The following is a 19,564-nucleotide window of genomic DNA, read 5'->3' as shown; positions in this document are numbered from 1 at the left end:
TGAAAATAATTTATTGCCAATTTTGGTGTTTATTATGGCTTTGAAAATAGGTTTAATTGCTCATTTATTTTCTAATCTAAAAAAAGGTTAGTACAAGTTGGATTCATATAAAATAAATTATTTCACAGCTAAACATGTAAAACTTCCTGTTTTGAAGGGAATCAGAAACGTACCAAGAGGGTGCTCTAAACTAAAACACCTGCGAAATATTAGAGTTACGATACGATATGCTGCAAATTTCTGTAATTCACTCATGTAAATTCACCTGGTCTTGTTTTTTTTTTACATCCTCAAAAAAAAGAACACCTATATATTCGTGCCACGGAGATCAATACTTGAGACCAACCTAGTCGGCAAGTCACAGTCTTTGCCAAAAATAAAAACAAAATTATTTCCAAAGTGGCAATCCAAGAGTCCAAACAGAATAAACATAATTGAAAGCATTTGCATTTGCTCATTTAATATGTAACCCGTGCCAATTAAAGAATCATGAACTTGTCACTGAATTTCACAAAAAGATTAAAAATATTAAAACATCAGAAATAATTTGGTAATTGGTAAAATACGTTCAAACATTAAAATATTAAAAATACTAAAACATTGGCAACACTTAGGTAATCAGTAGAATGAATTCAAAAATTAAGACATTAAAAATATTAAACATCAAAAACACTTTGGTAATCGACAGAAGAAGCAATTATCGATTTATTGAGTTAAACGTAAGGGGTATCATTTTAAGTGATTCTGGCACAACAGAGGTGTAAAGACGGATACTGGAAGCATTACCGAACATTTTATGCAGATTTAGAGGCAGTTCAGGCTGGGCTGGAGGGAAATCTAATGTAAGACTCGTGCACACCTACGAAACATAGTGTGCAATTCCTCGGATAAACGTTTAAAGTGATGATAGTTCAATTTAAAGTTAACTGATCCATTAAAAGAAAAAAGTACTTAACTTTACAATTGGTATCATTTTCTCAAATTTGCATGAATTTGCAAATTTATTTGAGTTCAAATTTATTTGAATTCTTGATCTTTACTGTGAGAAATGAGATATTTCGGTTGCAGAAATGCAAAATGCGATATATGGCATTTGTAAATTTGCAATCATCTCCCCCAGCCTAATTAAGCTCTTGACGTTTGGCGTTTTGTCCAATCTTAGTTGGTTCTCAAAATATTTATGTGTTTCTGTTTGTTTTTCAAAACCGAGAAGAATTTTATTTTATTTTTTACACACATGATTTCATGCAGCTTATGAAATCAAAATTATGTTTGCCCTACCTTAGACAACTGAAATTTTTATAGTATCCATTGTTAGCCCTTAATAGCATAAACACACGACGGTCCGTTTATCTTTTTTTTTCTATAAAATTTAGGTTATGTAACTTAAGTTCTTTTTGGTTACTACTGGCCAATATAGGGCTTAGAAACAATTAGTTTTATGTAAGAATATAACTTGCATATACGCTAGGGAGTGGAGGCTCCGAAACAGCCCTATGGGAATCCTAAATGCTCCCGAATTTTTTGGTACTTCTTTTTCAAATTATGATTTTTATTATTTTTAATGCCCCTCCTCAAAAAGAAAAAACTGTGTACGTGCCTGGAATGCGGCGTTAAGCGGAAAGCTATAACCCTCCTAGACTTGGATTACGCCTATGACTTGAGTTTCCTAGATAGAAACGTTAGCAAAATTAATAAACTTTTGAAGGCTTTTAGAATTTGGGGTGCAAGAATAGGTTTGAAACTTTACGTTAAAAAGTCTAAGTCACCTAGACTAGAAATAGACGAGGGTGAAGGGGTGATGTTAAGAACAATAATATCGATTAAGTTGACTAACTGGGTAGTATTATTAATAAACATGGGGGATGCAGTGAAAATGTAAAAAGCAGACTAGCCAGGCCGCGGGGTCCTTTTTTTGCAGTTTAACAAGTAGCTAATAGTTTGATTGACCATATGTGAAAAAAATAATATGTAAAAGAAATGGGTTTTGATCTCATTCTCTAGAGCCAAGACCGTATCCAGGGGGGGGGGGGTAGAGGGTTTAATCAATTTAGAAAAAAAGCAACTAGTAGCTACAGTAAATTATAAAGTAAAGGCAGACCAAAGATTAGAATAGACAAATATATGATTTAATTATGCAATTGAATTATTCTTGACATATCAATACCGTTGCGTTATGTTAGTAAGAGCACGTAAAGATACTTTTTTTTCTGGATATGTTCGTCCACCAAAGACTAATGTAGAAAAGGATTAATTCGGCAGAAAGTAAAAAATCACAAAAAACCGCACCAGGAAAAAATGTAGAAAGAGCAAATAGCCATTAATGCATGTCAAAAATAAGTAGCTAGTAGCAACTTTGCTTAAAGGAAGTGCTTTGAGAAAAAAAAAGGAAACAACATATCGTAAATAAATTCTAAAATGCAAACAAAATTAATTCCACGTCAAGGAACAACATTTTGCCTTATATTTCTGCCATATATTTCTTTTAATAAGGTGCATCGTAATATCTAGAATTTCGTTGAATTTCGGTAATTTTTCCTGGTGGTTCGTGGAAGAACCAACAATTGACTTACGACAATCTGCTGTATAAGACTTGAAAAGGCATAGGGTTAAGTAGAAAATATGGGTGGTGGAAGTTAAACCATACCATGTAAAGGTTCAAATTTGTAACTAAAAGAAGAAAAAAAAATTGTTGTAAAGCACGAAAGTTCAAGCACAAAAGTTCACAAGAGTTCAAAGAATCTATTAGATGGAAGTATAACAGTTCAAAATAACGATGAAACCTTTTAATCGAGAGTGAACAGACATAAAATTTTAACTGGATATTTCGAACACATATACAGTGTTCATCATCAGCAGTAAAACTCTCCAAAATTTGCTGCTGATGATGAACACTGTATACGTGTTCGGAATATCCAGTTAAAAATTTTATATCTGTTCACTGTCGATTAAAAGGTTTCATCCCAATTTTGAACTGTTATACTTTCGTCATGGAAAGCCAGTGTGGTCTTCGAAGTTATCTATTAGATGGAAAATTTTACAACTTTAAGTAATTCAAACTTTTAAGTTTCTTGCTGGAAATGCAATATCTGTCTGTAGACACATAAGATAAGAGATAAGATATTTATTTCAAAAAGATCACTATCACAAGCCCTCAAAGGGCCGAATTCGGACTTCGGAGTCGACTAACAAAGCAAACAAAGCAAAAAACACTAATAATAATGAATAATCAAATTATGATTAAAAAACAAAAAATCGGTCAAACTAAACTTGAACAAATACAAGTCAGAAAAAAAGGAAGGGGACAAAAAAATATAATAATACAGAAAAGAACAAGAAATAAACATATATATCTACAAATTAAAAGGGACACTAAAAAAAGTCCAAAAACTCACAAAAAGAAGAACGAAGCATAAAAGACACGAAAAACACATATGATTAAAAGGGAAACTAAACCAAAACAGCGGGGGGCAAGCAAATTAGTGCAACGACCTAAAGCACCTCATATGAAAAAAAGGGGGGGAGAAACTAGTTGGCTATTTTATTTACACATGTTGGCTTGTTGCTACTGGCTGTGAACCAACACCCATATGCTTACCATTTTTGATCTGATCTTCCTATTCCTTGTTGACGATATACGAGCAGGGTACTTAGCGGTTTCTTGCATTGCAATTAGCTTATAGGTTTACAAGCAAGAATGTTTCGCAACAGTGCTGTTGCAAAAGACGTTAACTTGATTTTATCAGTAATTTTAAAACTTTTTAAACTTAAAATTCTTGCAACAGACATATAATTTACAGTAGATAGATAGATAAGCGTATTTTAAAGCCGAATATACAGCCATGAACACAGTAAAATAACATAAACGAAAGACACAAATAACATGAACTTTGATCAGCGATCATAAAAAAAACACTTAAATGAAACACTGCATTAACCTAATACTAGTACTTAATACTTAAAAAAAAAGGTCCTTGAAAGGAACGCTTAACACTCGGAAAAATACATAAATAAAACATTACATTTACTTTATACTGAGATTTGTTTTTCATTTATTTATTTTTATTTTTTATTTAATAAAATTTCCAGATACCTTGTTACTCTGCAAATAAACTGAGGCGACGTACTTTTTAAGACACCTGGAAGTATTTACTCATTATTTCATATACCTTCCCTTATCGTAGAGAGCCCCTGGCGCCGACTTAAGCAATGCACTAAATAATCCTCTTTAACTCTGCATTGTAAGCCTAATTTCGCCATTTTCAAATGTATTTGACTGCTAAATGGGACAGAAATCCCATTTAGCAGTAAATGGGACTATATAAAGCGAGACACGTTCGTCCTGGTCTTTAATTGATAAAATGAGCCCTTAAATAGTTCCCTGCGATGCTCCAGTTTTTTTTTTCATGTTGAATCTGAAGATGCATTTTTTCTCGAAAATTGCGTTTTTTTATTAATTTTACTATAAAAAAGAATGGGATAACATCACGTAGATTTGAGCATTAACTTTCATTTGAATCCTTAAATGGCTCTCGACGACGCTTTAATGTCCCTCTAGCAGTACAGAAAAAATACTTCAGTGATTCCCATGCTAAAATGTGATTTGGCAGATTTTTAAAAAACGTTTGGGACAATGATGATTCCAACGGCACTCTTTTCATTTCGATCCAGCGTAATTTTAGGCTTCAAGCTCTTTTCTAAATTTCATAATTTTGTTTTTGCTGTAGACTTTTACTACTAAGATGAGCCGAAATAGCAGTTACCATTCATAAATCAACATCAAATGACATTTTTTTTTCAGCTGGACAGTTTTTTTTAACAAGTTTTTCAACTTCAGGTTACTCTGGGCCGTGGTTCAGTCTTTACCAGTTGCAACTATGATTCTAGAGCCATAATTGTTCCTAAGAAGTAGGGGGGGGGGGGTTAAATCTTTAATGTACTCTTGAAAGAAATAATTCAGTTTTGACTCAACCAGGGTGTTGCAGAAGTTGTGCACCATAACAAGTATCTAAACAGTGATGCATGTCGAAAAATAAAAGTAAACATGTATTTTGTTTGTATTCTTTTTAGTTGGTATTCATTGAGTATTAGGTTTCAATTATTCACAAAAATACCATCTAGTTGAGCCTGTCCTTGCTAGTTGAGCCTCTTTGCATTAGCTTTCTGGTTTCAAATGAAAATAAACTACATTTGAAACCATTCCCAGACAAAGAAAAAGTTTTCAAACGGAAACTTGTGAAAATTTTACTGGATTAAAAAAAAAAGCTGAACCGAGATACAGTGTTTAGAGATCTCTATTTTTAGGAATTAAGTATATATCCTAGTGATTCCACCCAATTTTTCAACCAGGTTTTTTTCCCGGGCCATGGCAAGTGTACTTTGGATTTTGGACGTTAATTTCATAGTCAAAAAGTCTGGCTGAATGTTACAGTAAGTGAAGTAATAAAATACAATAATTTTCGAGCACCATGTGCCATTTTTTGAGAGCACAGTATTGTGCTCTTTGATGCACCATATTTGTGCTCTTATGGTGCTCTTTGATGCACCATATTTAGTCAAAAAATCAAAAGCATTCTGAATATATGAAGTTTAGTTTCATTTCTTTTTACTGTATTCTTTTTTTCACAGTCTTATTTCCTTGATCTTTGCTAAAAATAAGTCAACTGAAAAGAATACGTTTTATAGACCGAATTAAGAAGTAAAATTCAAACTTGAATAAGGTGTTTTTCAGTATAGGCTATTAAATAAAATTTTTCATCATTATCACTGTCGAAGTCACCATCAGTTCAAGATGAAATAGAAGAGGCGTATTGCAACCAGCCTAGAATCATGGTCTTAAAGAATCAAAAAGGAAAGGGGATGCATTTAGAAGAGAAATAAAAAGAAAATAAAGTTCCTGGGTTTCAAAAATTTTCAGCTATAGCCTATTTAAAATTTGGTAAATGGAGCGCTATTTTTTTTTAGAAAGATGATAAAAGTGATGACAATTCATGAAATGAAATATTAAGCTTTAAGCTGACATATTTCACGTCTGGCTTGGTTAGTTTTGCAGGTGACTTCTTAGCTGAAGCGAATTAGACTACAGCTCCTATTTAGTAATAAATTTCTCACCAGAAAACATAGTTTCTTTCTATTTTTACATTAGATAACTAATTTCACAATATTGGTTATTTCATCTATCTGAAGCAAATTTCAAAAAACTCAGAGTATCTGAGCTTTATCTCCATCCGAAATCAAATTTACATTAGGCTGAATAACTTCCAGAAAACACGCCTTTGGATTAACGTTGTGATTACGCCACACGAGGACCAAAGTGAGGCAATTAAAAGCGAAAGCCGAAGTCCTTAACTGCCAAATATAGTTAGCAAACTTAGCTGTGGGCGGTAACAGAGATTCCGTTAAGGCTTTTTCACTTGTACAGATTTCTAGGGGCAGCAAGTGATGCGAAGCAATAAGCCCTAAAAAATTGGGCTTCCCTGCTCCTTAGCTTGATTATGCGGAGAAGCGCCATCCTTGCTGTTCGAACAAAACACGTTTTACTGCTCATCAAAAAAAGACAAAATTAATTTCTTAGTTTATTGGACTAATGCCAATACATGGTTTTAATAGATCATAACAGCAGAAGGAAAACATCACTCTTAATGGTACTAAAATGAAAACATTAGTGATGGCTGTTAGGGTAAAGTCAATTCTTGTGGGAATAAGCTAAGGCTAAATACACGGCAGGAGATCAGGAATGGTCACGAATCAGAGAAGAAAAAATATTGCAGTTCATCTGCAGACGCGGCATCTAACCCTATTAAAGATTTTTGTGTTTGATTACAGTTATTGTAGCTAAAAGTATTTGTGATCAAGCTTGATAATAAATTTGAGAGGGTTTTTAAATTTATTATTCCATATGGGGGTTCTTAGTATATAATAGCTAGTGTTATAAAATGAATTTATTGCAATATGAAATGAATCAAAGCTAATCTATTCTAATCTAATTTATTTCAGATTTGAATGCAGTAAAAGAATTTACTTTACTAAGAAAAACAATGAAATATCTGAATTTCGGGTTAAATACTTTTTAATTGCAGTTTTGCTCTCATATTCTTCTTTTTACCGCCATTGCAAGAATCGCGACCACCCGGGAGTAATTTTTGGAGTAAAATTTATTATTTTCAGTTGTCATTGCACAAAAAAGCCAAGAATATTGAAATAATTATAGCGGTTGTGATTTAATGGGGAAATCAAAAGAAATAACGTGGAAGTTCAGATGAGGTGATCTTTCCTCAGAAGGTAAAAGATATTTTTTAGTTTATGTTATATACAAGTCCTTGGCCATGCTTGAAATTTAGTGATTTTACAAATTCTGGAGGATTTGGGAACCCGGAGCTTTCAGCTACACAGCGAACATATTAGCGGCTTCAAAGAGTATATTTACTACCTGAATCAGAAAGAGGTTAGACGATGACAGGAATTTGATAACAGATTGTATGCGATGAATTGTCAGGTCATCATATAATGTGATGGGGCTAGACGAGGCGAGGGGGTGGGAACGAAGATTGGAAGTTGCTCTTCATGACTCCAGACAGTAACGTGACCCGGAAAAAATATTTTTATATTTAGATTTTTAAGTACTAATATTTGACTTTTTCTTCTTACTTTCTAAGACTAATAAGCCTCCTACCAAGCCATTCTCTTAGATATCCCAATGATCACATGTTTTCACATTTCGATATGAGTTGGCTCAGAGAAAGATTTTATTCATCTTATGCAATACTTACGATGTTTACGGGTTAATTTTCATACAAATTTACCATTATAAAAAAAATTATCGCATGGTAGATTTTCAGGGAGGATTTATAGTGATATAAATGTATATATGTATATGTATAGGTGACAGTTCGTGCTGCTAGACCTTCTCCTTGATCTGTTCATCCGTCCACTTTTAACATATTGCATTAAACCTGTTATTAAATATTATTGTCCTCTTTCTGCGAGTACTCCAATACTGTCGAGTACTTCAAAAACTGTTATCTCCAGTGGTACTTATGTATTATACGAGAAACCCACTCGAGACCTTGTATCGCGAACATGAGACATTACCCATTTTTCACGGTGTTGATACCAGACAATTAGCTTTGGCTTGGGTGGAAAAATACATTGTAGCTGTATTTTAATTAAATATTTAATTGGTATTTTGGTTTGGTTAAATTACGTATTTAATATAATTCACCCTGGGTGGCCCCTCTTCCTTATTTCTTTATTGTAGTTTTCACAGTCGAAGCTGATTGGCTGGTATTAACATTGTGAAAAACGGGTAATGTCTCATGTACGCGATCAAGTTCTCGAGTGTGTTCTCAAGTTCTCGATCAATCCTCTCCAGCACTTTCAAAACTGAGCAACAAGAGCAATAACTTAATATATGTAACCAATCTGTCTCCACCAGTACGGGAGCACCTTGAAACGCCGCTCACGCTAAAACTTCGAAAATACATACAGCATACTCAATCGATGAAAGTGGTCGGAGCTCCTACCTGCCAGAGCTAAACTGGTGAGGTCTACTCACAATAGTCTGGCTGATCAGGACAACCTGAGGCAGGAAACTCCGGGCCAGAAATACTTAGATAGAGCTTTCTTCGATGCATTGTCGTCGCGTGGAATGAATACCAGCAGAAATTATCATTTTTTTTAGCGTATATTATAACTATATCAGTGAAAAATATATGGGAATTATAATTTACAAGTGTTTCAAGAGAAGGGTTTATAAGGAAAGCAAAGAAGAAAACTATTATAAGTTATTGTAAATAAAGGAACAAGAACTTTTGGGAACATAAAAATTACGATAAACTATGAAATCAAACTTCAAACCAACATAAATTGCCACAGAAAAATATGGGGATTGTGACCTTTTCAACTCTCCCTTCCCACCCAAGGGCTTACAGAGTCACGGGAGTCAGTGGTGTGACTCTGTAAACTCAGCCAGAGTCGACCCAGCTCTAAATGGGTAACTGGAGAAATCTGGGGAAGGTAAACAGGAAGGGTGTGCGAAAGCACAAGATGGTTGGCCCCCAACCCCCCATTGCATTTCCTGGGTGAAGGACCAAGAAATGGAGATCAGCACCACTGGTAGGCACTGTCAAGTCTAATGCTGTATTCTTTACCTTTCTTTACCCAAAGGATTGAGCGTCAATTGTAATCCCGCAGGAAAATGAAAGTCTTTTGTTTTTAAATTTTCAGAAACTTTTAGAAAGTTTTTTTAAATAAACTTTCTAAAACATAAATTGTAAGTTCTATTTAGCCAAAGGGTTATCTATACATTTGTGGACTTCAAAGGAAAGAAATGGCGAAAGTCCGGGGTATACTAGATCGAGATTTAAATTGATTGTGAGAAATGTAGTGATACCAATACAAGAGTTCTCGTTAGTTCTAGCAGTAGGTCTGTATTTTATATAAAACTGTAAAATAACGAAAAAGAAAACTTATCCAGATTGGACTGGCTTTCACTAAGGCAATAATGACACTCTAGCCTTTCAGGGGGTTAAGATGAGCGAAGAATTGACAGATTGGATCGGGGTGAAGAAAGATCGATATATTTTTGTAGATCAGGAGGATACGTTTTTCAGCAAAATACCTAGACTATGTGTTTTTTTAACGTTAAATTTCTTCTTCTTCTTAGACAATATTCAGGGAAACTTCACTCTCTATTTGATCCTATGTGTAGATATCAGCAATGATATTATCCGTTCTGTGAATGAGAAGATCATATGCTCCGTGTAGCACGTATTTGGAATCATTCGGTCATAAAAATGGGTTAAAAAGACGGATTTTTTTTTTTTATATGGATCATCGTATACATTGGTCATCGCATATAACAGGGGAGAGCTTATTTGATCATTTTTTTTATATATATATTGGCCTTTAGTCCCCTGTCGAGGTAACAAAAGTGAACGGACCACTAAAAAGTGTCATCTTATGTCAAAAAAGTAGCTCTTGCCCTTACATGGTCAACCTGATCATCCAAAAATCCTAGAATAGCCAAAACTTTAAAGTGTAAAAAACTTTTATAGCCTTTAAAAAAGCCTTTCATTAAAAAGCCTTTTTAATTTTAAAAAGCCTTTTTAAAATTTAAAAAGCCTTTTTAATTTAACTTTTAAAAAGCCTTTCATTATCAGAAGTATGTTGTCACACGATAGTGCATACCAGAGGCTAGTATAAAATGCTACATAGCCATCCTGTTAGCTCTACAGGTATGGACCTGTACACAAAAAGAATAGGGAGGGGAAACTTGCTGGCTCCCAAAGACAGTCATTGAGGAATGAGAAATTATACTATTGAACCAGGAGTGGGAAGTCGGGGTGGGCTGAATTATTCATTTCACTATGCGTGGTTAATTGCGCTTCTCTCTGTGATTAAGTGATTGTTTATGTGATTATATGATTATGATTTGCATAGGAAAAGCTAAGTTTTGTTCAGTTCATTTATAGATGAGACCTCCATGGACCTACCACTTTAATAAAATTTTTGATAGTTTTCTGAGCCTATTTTTATTGCCCTGAGGAGGCTAATCTTCCCTTAAAATAAGTCTTTTTTTATTCGAATAGTTATTTTTCGTGCTAAAAACTTTCTATTTTAATTCACGCCATTTAATCACTTAAATGTTCAAAAATGCAACATCGCTTTAGCTTGTAGTAAAAATATGAAAGTGTATCGGACGAAGTCTCCTTTTTGATAATACAGTTCTTGGTAACGAACTGTAAATAAGGGGGAGCCGGCTCAATAGTAACCAAAACTTCAAAATGGAATTTTTATACCAATAGATACATCAGAAGAAATGTATTTTTATGCTGATTTTAAATATATAGGTTTCATCAAGTTTAGTCTTACTTATCAAAAGTTACGAGCCTGAGAAAATATACCTTATTCTCGAAAAAAGGGGGAAACACCCCCCAAAAGTTTATTTAATGTTTGAAAATGATCTCCAATTCAGGATTTTATTTTCACTGCCCTCCTGAAGGCGTCATACACCAGATTACGTTCTCTACACTGTGAGTATGGGAACAGCGTTAGAATGAACCCAAAAGTGAATGTCGGCTCAAAGATCTAGCAAGCTGGGTGTAAGAAAGGTAGAAACGAAGGCGCATGTCTGGGTACATCTAAGACAGGCTAATGTCTGACCCCTGGAAGATTGGCTTCCTTTGAAATTGCACTTAGCGTATCTATAGGGAAGTTAAGTTTCATCATGATCCATTTAAATCATGTCATTTTCATTTTCTCATTAGGATTCAAAAAAGGAAGATGAAAAGTTACATTAAATAGTCATGTAGCCTTATAAGAACCAAAGATTGTTCTGGGTGCTCCTTAATCGCTTTTTTTTATTTAGATTATCTTTCGGAACTTTACTTGCTTTTCAAGAATAAAAGGCGCAATTGAGGAAATTCAGTATATTCCTGTTGCCAGGGTATTAATGGAGCTTAACTTTGACTAACATAAAAGATCAAATTCATCTAAAAACCCGAGGAATGATTAAGGCGGTAAATGACCGCGGTAGTTTTGATACACCTGTTTTTGCTTTGTTTTTGTGAAGATAATTCCAAACATAAGAAAAAGGAGGGGAGTTGTTCCATATTCTTCTTTCTTTTATAACTTACTACCTGTGTGGTCTTGAGACAATCTGTAACGCTCCGCAAGATATTCCACATTTTGAACCTTTTTGTAAATGAATTCGTTGTATCGAATTTGTTAATGCATTTTTAAACCAACAAATAGAAGCCACATTCAAAAGAGCTTTTTATGTTATCGAAGCCATGCCTAATTTTAGTTACTTCGAAGCTACTTTCTTAGGTTGCTGGTTTACATATCATGATATAAATCATAATATATCATATATCATAAAATTATATCATAACATAATATTTAACTTTCGGCAGAAAATTTTCAAAATAGACACAAAATTGATCTCTAGTATCTCAACTAGCATCTCAAACAATAAGCTGTATGAAAAATGCGCTTCAACCCCGCTTTCTAGGGTATTAATGAGAGAAAGTTTGCGGTGGCTAGGCCACGCTCTGGGGATCAAGAATTACAGATGGCCAAAGATTGCTCTTCTCGGCCAACTGTCTAGGGCCAAACGAAGGGCAGGTCGTCCCCGAATAGGGTGGGAGGATGTAAACAGGGAGGCTTGGAAGAGATTGAGATGGAGTAGGAGCTTACGTATTTGTGTTGGCCTCAGGTGGTTTGACGTTGCAATGAGTTGTTAGCAGTAGTAGCAGATCTCTCAGCGTAATATGTAGCTGAAAATAATTTTAAATATATCTCCATATTCCTCGTATCTTAATTTCTTCACCTTAATGTTTATTCATAACAAATTAGACTTAATGCAACGTTGGACGAGGCATGAACATCCGATGTGGCACTGAATTGCCGAAATTGCTACATATTTGGACATTGAGAGGATAAGGGGAATCCCATTATCTTATTCAGAGAGGAAGAGTTCGAGGGGAGAATCGTTTCTTAGCCAAGTTGTGGCTATAACTATAACAGCCTTTGCTTACACTTGTTCCTTAAAAAAAAAACTTAAAACCTGACTTTTGGTTTTTGCCGTAGCAATTATTAGAGGATTTTCATCAGGACGTTCAAAAAACGGAAATTTGGATACCCTACATGCGTATATAATTATTTTAGATAAAAACAAGCTTTGATTAAGGCTTGTAAAATCTAAGAAACTTGCATCACACAGACAATTCTGCAGAGTCGACAAAACAGGAAAATATAGGAGGTATTAGTCTTTTTCATTTTTAAAATCACGATAAAAAAAACTGCTTTCCATTTCTAGCTGGGGTGGACAACTTTTTTTTATTCTTTCAATGAAAATACAAAGGATTTATTTTTCAAAATCTTCAGGGAACCCTCCTCCCTCCCCCCAATTGGCGTCCCTACAATTGCTGAATTTGTCATCCATGGTGTAGGAGCTACAGACTTCAATACATAGCTCTTTAAATATATTTTTCCAGAGAAAAGAAAGTTATGCAGCTAAAAAAAAGCACAAACAAATTTTGTCCCACAGATATACAATGGTATCACAGAATCTTGTACGATTTATGAAATAGTAAATTTGGTCAGATTAGAGAAATATTAGCTATTGTAAGTTACGATTTTCAGGCGGGTCCTGTTGATCAGATTTGTCATTTAAATATTATACAAAAAGATTTTAGATAATAATGTTACAACATTCAACTGAAGCTGAGAAAACCTCGAAATTGCATGTTAAAAGAGTACATGCTGCGACACATCATTGTTTATGAGTGTTACCGTATTTTTATTTTTAACGAAATTTAGTGCTTTTACACATTCAGGCAAATTTTTCGGCATTGACTATCTTTTCACAATTTACTGTGCAGTTTAATTCACAACTCATTGTGAAATAATTGACTCGCAACAATACCACAATTTATCACAAAATTACTTCACAAAATACGCTAAGATCGGTTTCTTTTTTTATCCTTGTCGTCAAACAGTCTCTTCAGCTAGAAACGTACAAAAAAATTAAAAATTTTAAAGACTAATTATGAAATCGCAATGAGGGGGAGGATCTTGACAGAGATTATGGTCCCTGAATACTTCTAAAGTATTCTAAAGTATATTGTGACTGCCATATACTTCCAAATTTGCTCTTAAAAGTATTTCTCTAAGTAGTACGAAAAAAACTTACTTATTAGTGCATTAGGCGATAAACGCGCTTTTTAAGGTTTTTTTCATTCCTTATAATCTTTGATATATCTTTCTCACTCCTTTGTTGTTGCTTTTTTCATAAATCATATTTTCGGCATAGGTCGAACAATTCTTGCTTGATAACAAACAGAAGTCGCTTGTAAAACTGTGCCACAGCGAAGCCTTCTTCCCCGTCAGTCAATAACCATAGCTACCTGTACGTGATGGATATTGGATTTCGTTTTTTATGGCATTTGGTATTAACCAAGTGACATATAGCAATCGCCAATTCTGTCGGTCTGTCGGTCTTTCTGTCTGTCTGTCGGTCCCGGTTTTGCTACTTTAGGCACTTCCAGGTAAGCTAGGACGATGAAATTTGGCAAGCGTATCAGGGACGGAATTAGCTTAAATTAGAAATAGTCGTTTTCCTAATTTGACCATCTGGGGGGGGGGGGGGGGGGCCGGTTAATTCGGAAAAATAGAAAAAATGAAGTATTTTAAACTTATGAATGGGTGATGGGATCTTAATGAAATTTGATGTTTGGAATGATATTGTGTCTCAGAGCTCTCATTTCAAATCCCGACGGATCTGATGACGTTGGGGGGGAGTTGGAGGGGGGAAACCTAAATCTTGGAAAACACTTAGAGTGGAGGGATCGGGATGAAACTTGATGGGAAAAATAAGCACAAGTCCCAGATACATGATTGACATAATCGAAACGGATCCGCTCTCTTTGGGCTAGTTAGGGGGGGGGGTAATTCTGAAAAATTAGAAAAAATGAGGTATTTTTAACTTACAAACGGGTGATCAGATCTCAATTTGAAATTTGATGTTTAGAAGGATATTGTGTCTTAGAGCTCTTATTTGAAATCCCGATTGGATCTGGTGACATTGGGGGGGGGGAGGATTTGGGAGAGGGAAACCTAAAACTTGGAAAACACTTAGAGTGGAGGAATCGGGATGAAACTTGGTGGGAAAAATAAACACAAGTGCTAGATACATGATTGACATAAACCGAACGGATCCGCTCTCTTTGGGGTAGTTAGGGGAGGGATTAGTTCTGAAAAATTAGAAAAAATGAGGTATTTTTAACTTACGAACGGGTTATCGGATTTCAATGAAATTCGATATTTAGAAGAATATCGTGTCTCAAAGCTCTTATTTTAAATCCTGACTGGATCTGGTGACGTTGGGGGAAGTTTGGGGTGGGGGAACCTAAAATCATGGAAAACGCTTATATTGGAGGGATCGGGATGAAAATTGGTGGAAAAAATAAGCAGAAGTCTTACATACATGATTTACATAATTGTAACGGGTCCGATCTATTGGGAGGGGGGGTTAATTCTGAAAATAAGAAAATATTTTTAACTTACGAAGGAGTGATCGAATCTTCATGAAACTTTATGTTTAGAAGGACCTCGTAACTCTGATCTCTTATTTTAAATCTCAACCGGATCAAGTGTAATTGGGGGGGGGGCAGTTGGGGGGTACCGAAATCTTAAAAAATACTTAAAGCGGTGAGATCAGGATGAAACTGGATGGGAAGAATAAAAACCTGTCTAAGATACGTGACTGACATAACCGGACCGGATCTGCTCTCTTTGGTGAAATTGGAGGGGGGGAGGTAATTTTGAAAATTGAGGTATTTGTAACTTACGAAGGGGTGACCAGATCTTAATGTAATTTGATATTTAGAAGGATCTTGTGCTTTAAAGTTCTTATTTTAACTTCCGACCAGATCCTGTGACGTTGGGGGGAGTTGGAGGATGAAACCGGATTTCTTGGAAAACGTGAAAATTGGGGTATTTTTATCTTACGAATAGATGATCGGATCTTAATGAAATTTGATTTTTAGAAAGAATTCATGTCTCAGAGCTCTTATTTCACATCCCGACCAGATCGTTTGACATTGGGGGGAGTTGGAGGGGGAACTCTTGGAAAAACACTTGGAGTGTAGGAATCGGGATGAAGCTTGGTGGATAGAATAAACAAATGTCCTTGATACGTGATTGACAGAATTGTACTGGATTCGCTCTCTTTGGGGGATTTGGGGGGAGGGGTTCAGTGATTTGGCGAGTTTGGTGCTTCTGGACGTGCTAGGACGATGAAAATTGATAGGCGTGTCAGGGAGCTGCACAATTTGATTTGATAAAGTCGTTTTCCCAGATTCGACCATCTGGGGGGCTAAAGGGAGAGGAAAAATTAGAAAAAATTAGGTATTTATAACTTACGAGTGGGTTATCGGATCTTAATGAATTTTGATATTTAGAAGGACATCGTGATTCAGAGCTCTTATTTTAAATCCTGACCGGCATTAAGCCTCTTATTTTCCTTTTTAAATCAATCTATTGATTCAATTTGTTAGAGCTCATACCATATGATCTCTTGGCTCTTAGCTCTTCTCGCCTCGTCACAAGCGCCATATGAGCTCTTAGCTCTTGTTTTTGAAGATTTTGTCTGTGAATTATCAAATCTTTGAATGTCTGATTGTATAAACCGATAAAACTAAATTTGTTTAAAAATGCTCTATTTTCAGTAAAACACGAAAATAAATTAACGGTAGACATTACAGTTAATTGTTACAGAGGTCTCTTTGCAGATCACTAGTTTGTCACTTATGTGGCCTGTTGAGCTCCCCGATCAACTTGCTATGGATTTAAGTTGTTTTATGCTGTTTATATAATTTTCAGAGCAATAAAAAAAAATGATTTAAAATAGAGATTTGCAACAAAAGCTTGATTTGCTAAGTGTGCCCCTTAACAATGAATCTTTGACTAATCAGATTTTGAGCTTTTCTAGAATTTTAGATTAAAATAATATCTTTCTTAGAAAGATACATTATCTTTCATAGTATTGAATATTTTCATAGTATATTCTATGTTCATAGTATGTTAATAGAGAAGTCCATAGTATATTTTTTTCTGTCGTATATAATTGCTTAATGCATATTTTATTCAACAAATATTTGAAAGGAATCGACTAGAAACTTGAGCTATCATTATGTGCTATCGACATATGATCTGATATGTAAAAAAAATAACTACAAATTTTGAGCATTTGGATATCTAAAGAAATTCTTAATTTTCATTTTTGCCGGTGTTTTTGAATGAGGGTACTAATTATAGACCGCAACATATAGTATTTCACTAAAATTTGAAAAAGGATTAAGTGGATTGTTTCTTTTTCGAATATTTTTATGCTTGTATTATCCATTATGTACTAATTGTAGAATATCATTGTTCACGTAAGTTGTAAGTTAAAGTTTGTGGATAGGTTAATTTTAAAGAAATTTTGAAATAGCCCATACACTATGCGGTATCTTTTTTTGGGGGGGGATTGGGTTATCTTCATTTTAGGGACAATAATTTGGCGAATCTAAGGGAAGATTTGTTTAACGGTGGAATTGACCAGCTACTACTGGGGATCCTTAAATCAACGACTCATAGATATATAGTGGCAATAGCCTTTTTTATTTTAAAAGGTTGAAGGCTCGAAAACAAGAAGTTTTTATTTATTTATATCTGTCTTTTTATTAATCTTATTTGCATAGAATTACCAGCTTAATATATATATATATATATATATATATATATATATATATTTATATATATATATATATATATATATATATATATATATATATATATATATATATATATATATATATATAATACAAAATACAACCATAATAGCTCATAGGAAAAGAAATTCCTGCTCTGAAACTAGTCAAAATCAGAAATTTCTGTAACGATATTGTTTTTCGTTTGCTTTATTTTTTATATATACAGATAAACATGTAGATATCTATTTGAGACATTTATCTATATGTACCTAAACGTACTTATTTGAGTAGATATCCCTTTTGTAAAAATTACTACGTTAAAATTACTACGTTAAAATTACAACGTTATTCACGAGCCTTACATCTGCCTTTTTCTTCTTTTCTTTAAAGAACGACCATCTGCTCAAAGGAATGTGAATAAGCGTTTTTGAATGTTCATTTCTTTGCGTTTACATTATTTTCCTTTTTTTCAGTCTCTATATTTTGTTTTAAATTAAAAGTAGGTAAACCTGTCAAGGATCGTTACACATATGGAAAAGCAACAGCTAAAGGCTGTTACTGTTCACCAACCACCAGGGCTAAGAACAGAACAACTGAAAATACTAGGCGAAAAATAAACACAGAACTGTCGACTTCTCATTTGAATATTCTCATTTATGACGAAGCTTTGAGCAGGACTAAATCCTTTAAATTGATCCCACGGAAGTGATGGATCCCTAAGACCGAAAATTATAGAATCCGATCATTTGGCCCGTTGCCAGAGAAGGCTACTGTCAAACTTTTATCTTAATTAGAGTGAAAACAAGCAAGCGTTTGGGGCCTCTTTAAAAAAAATAGTGTGACTTCTATCCCTCAGGGAGAGACACAAATTCAAAATCACAAAATTTTAAACATCACAAAATTTTACGAATCACAGAATTGTTGTTGGGCGGAGGGATTAGAAACAGGAAAGAAGCATTATTAACTACGATCCTTATAGTTTTGGTGGAGGAGTCTTAAAGAATAGTTTTACTGAAGGGGAGGGGGTATTCCAGCATTTCTCAAATGAGCAAGTATAAGCTCTGTCGATACTGCATCAATAATGAAAGAATCTTATGGCCAGGAATAGGTATGGCCATACGGCACCTATGGCACTTTATGGCCAGGAATATGCACATATTGCAAAAATGCTACTATAGAAATTCGTTAAGAATTTAGAGTATTGCGTTACATGTAAGAGCAGCCATTGACACAGGATAAAAGGCAGCACCAGAGGCACCCAGACTAGAACCAAAGGATCTGCGACAAACCGATTGCAATAATAGAATGATTTAGATGTAATTAATTTCACATTGTCAAACACACAGAATCTGTCAGCATATAAAAACTAGAGATAATTGTCAAATTTCGAGAGAAAGCATGCCAGTTGACCACCCGGAGAACATCACATAATCATTTGAGTCAATGTCAAATTGCTATGTTATTTTACAATGCTTATTTTATAAAATAGAGTGCTTGATCCCTTTTTGCGCTTTTCCGTGATTATAACTTTTTGTTTTGCGCGTCTTGTGCAAATTTCCAGAGTTTTAATTTCCAGAGTTTAAAATGCGCAAGCTAATGAAGTTATCACGAGAGAATTAAAAATTAAAATGGCCAAATTTAAAAAGATTTCAGAAACTTTATGATCTTTGAAATGTTGTTTAAACAGAGCTTAAAGATATTTAGCGAGGCAACAATGAAGGTTCATTGATGTTAAAACCCCAATTAGAATTTCCGTTTTAAATAAATAGATTTTTAACTGGAGAATATACATTTTAACCTTCAGACAATAGACATTAAAAGAATAATGGTCAATCACGCGGTTAAAAGGTTGAAGATATTCCAACCAAACCGCACATCGAAAAATTATGGCCTTAAAACACAATGAACCATTTCCATGTTTGCTACATTCCCCTCAGTACGATAATCTAATCCTCTCCCCCCTTCGATGGTCAAACCTGTATATATTTATGGTCCTGAAAAAAGCCATTGCTTTTTCGGTTCAGTTAAACATGGTTGTCAAAGATACGACCTGTTGGAATTAGGTAAGCCATTATATATTTAAAAAAACAAGCTTTTTCAGCCGACAGGAAGGAGCAACATTAAAACTAGACTGAGGGATTGACGAGGGGCCAGTCCTCCTCATATACGGAATAATTTTTATTCAATTTAAGTTTTAATGTTACTCCTTATTTTCGGTCGAATTTTTTCATTTAATTTATGATCGTTTTTCAGACCACACCGGAAAATACCCCTCCCCCTCCTTCGAAAATTTACCCAGGAAATTT

General features: G+C 34.4%; 1 protein-coding gene across 1 annotated transcript in view; it reads right to left on the bottom strand.

The window, feature by feature from the left end:
• LOC136040801 (early growth response protein 1-B-like) overlaps window positions 1–19,564 on the bottom strand; it is a 91,766-nt gene that overhangs the window by 8,834 nt on the left and 63,368 nt on the right. The gene's annotated exons all lie outside the window — the stretch shown is intronic.

Source organism: Artemia franciscana, chromosome 21 (genome assembly GCF_032884065.1).
Source record: "Artemia franciscana chromosome 21, ASM3288406v1, whole genome shotgun sequence".
In the NCBI taxonomy this organism is placed as follows: domain Eukaryota; kingdom Metazoa; phylum Arthropoda; class Branchiopoda; order Anostraca; family Artemiidae; genus Artemia; species Artemia franciscana.
This window is presented reverse-complemented; position numbering and strand designations above follow the sequence as displayed.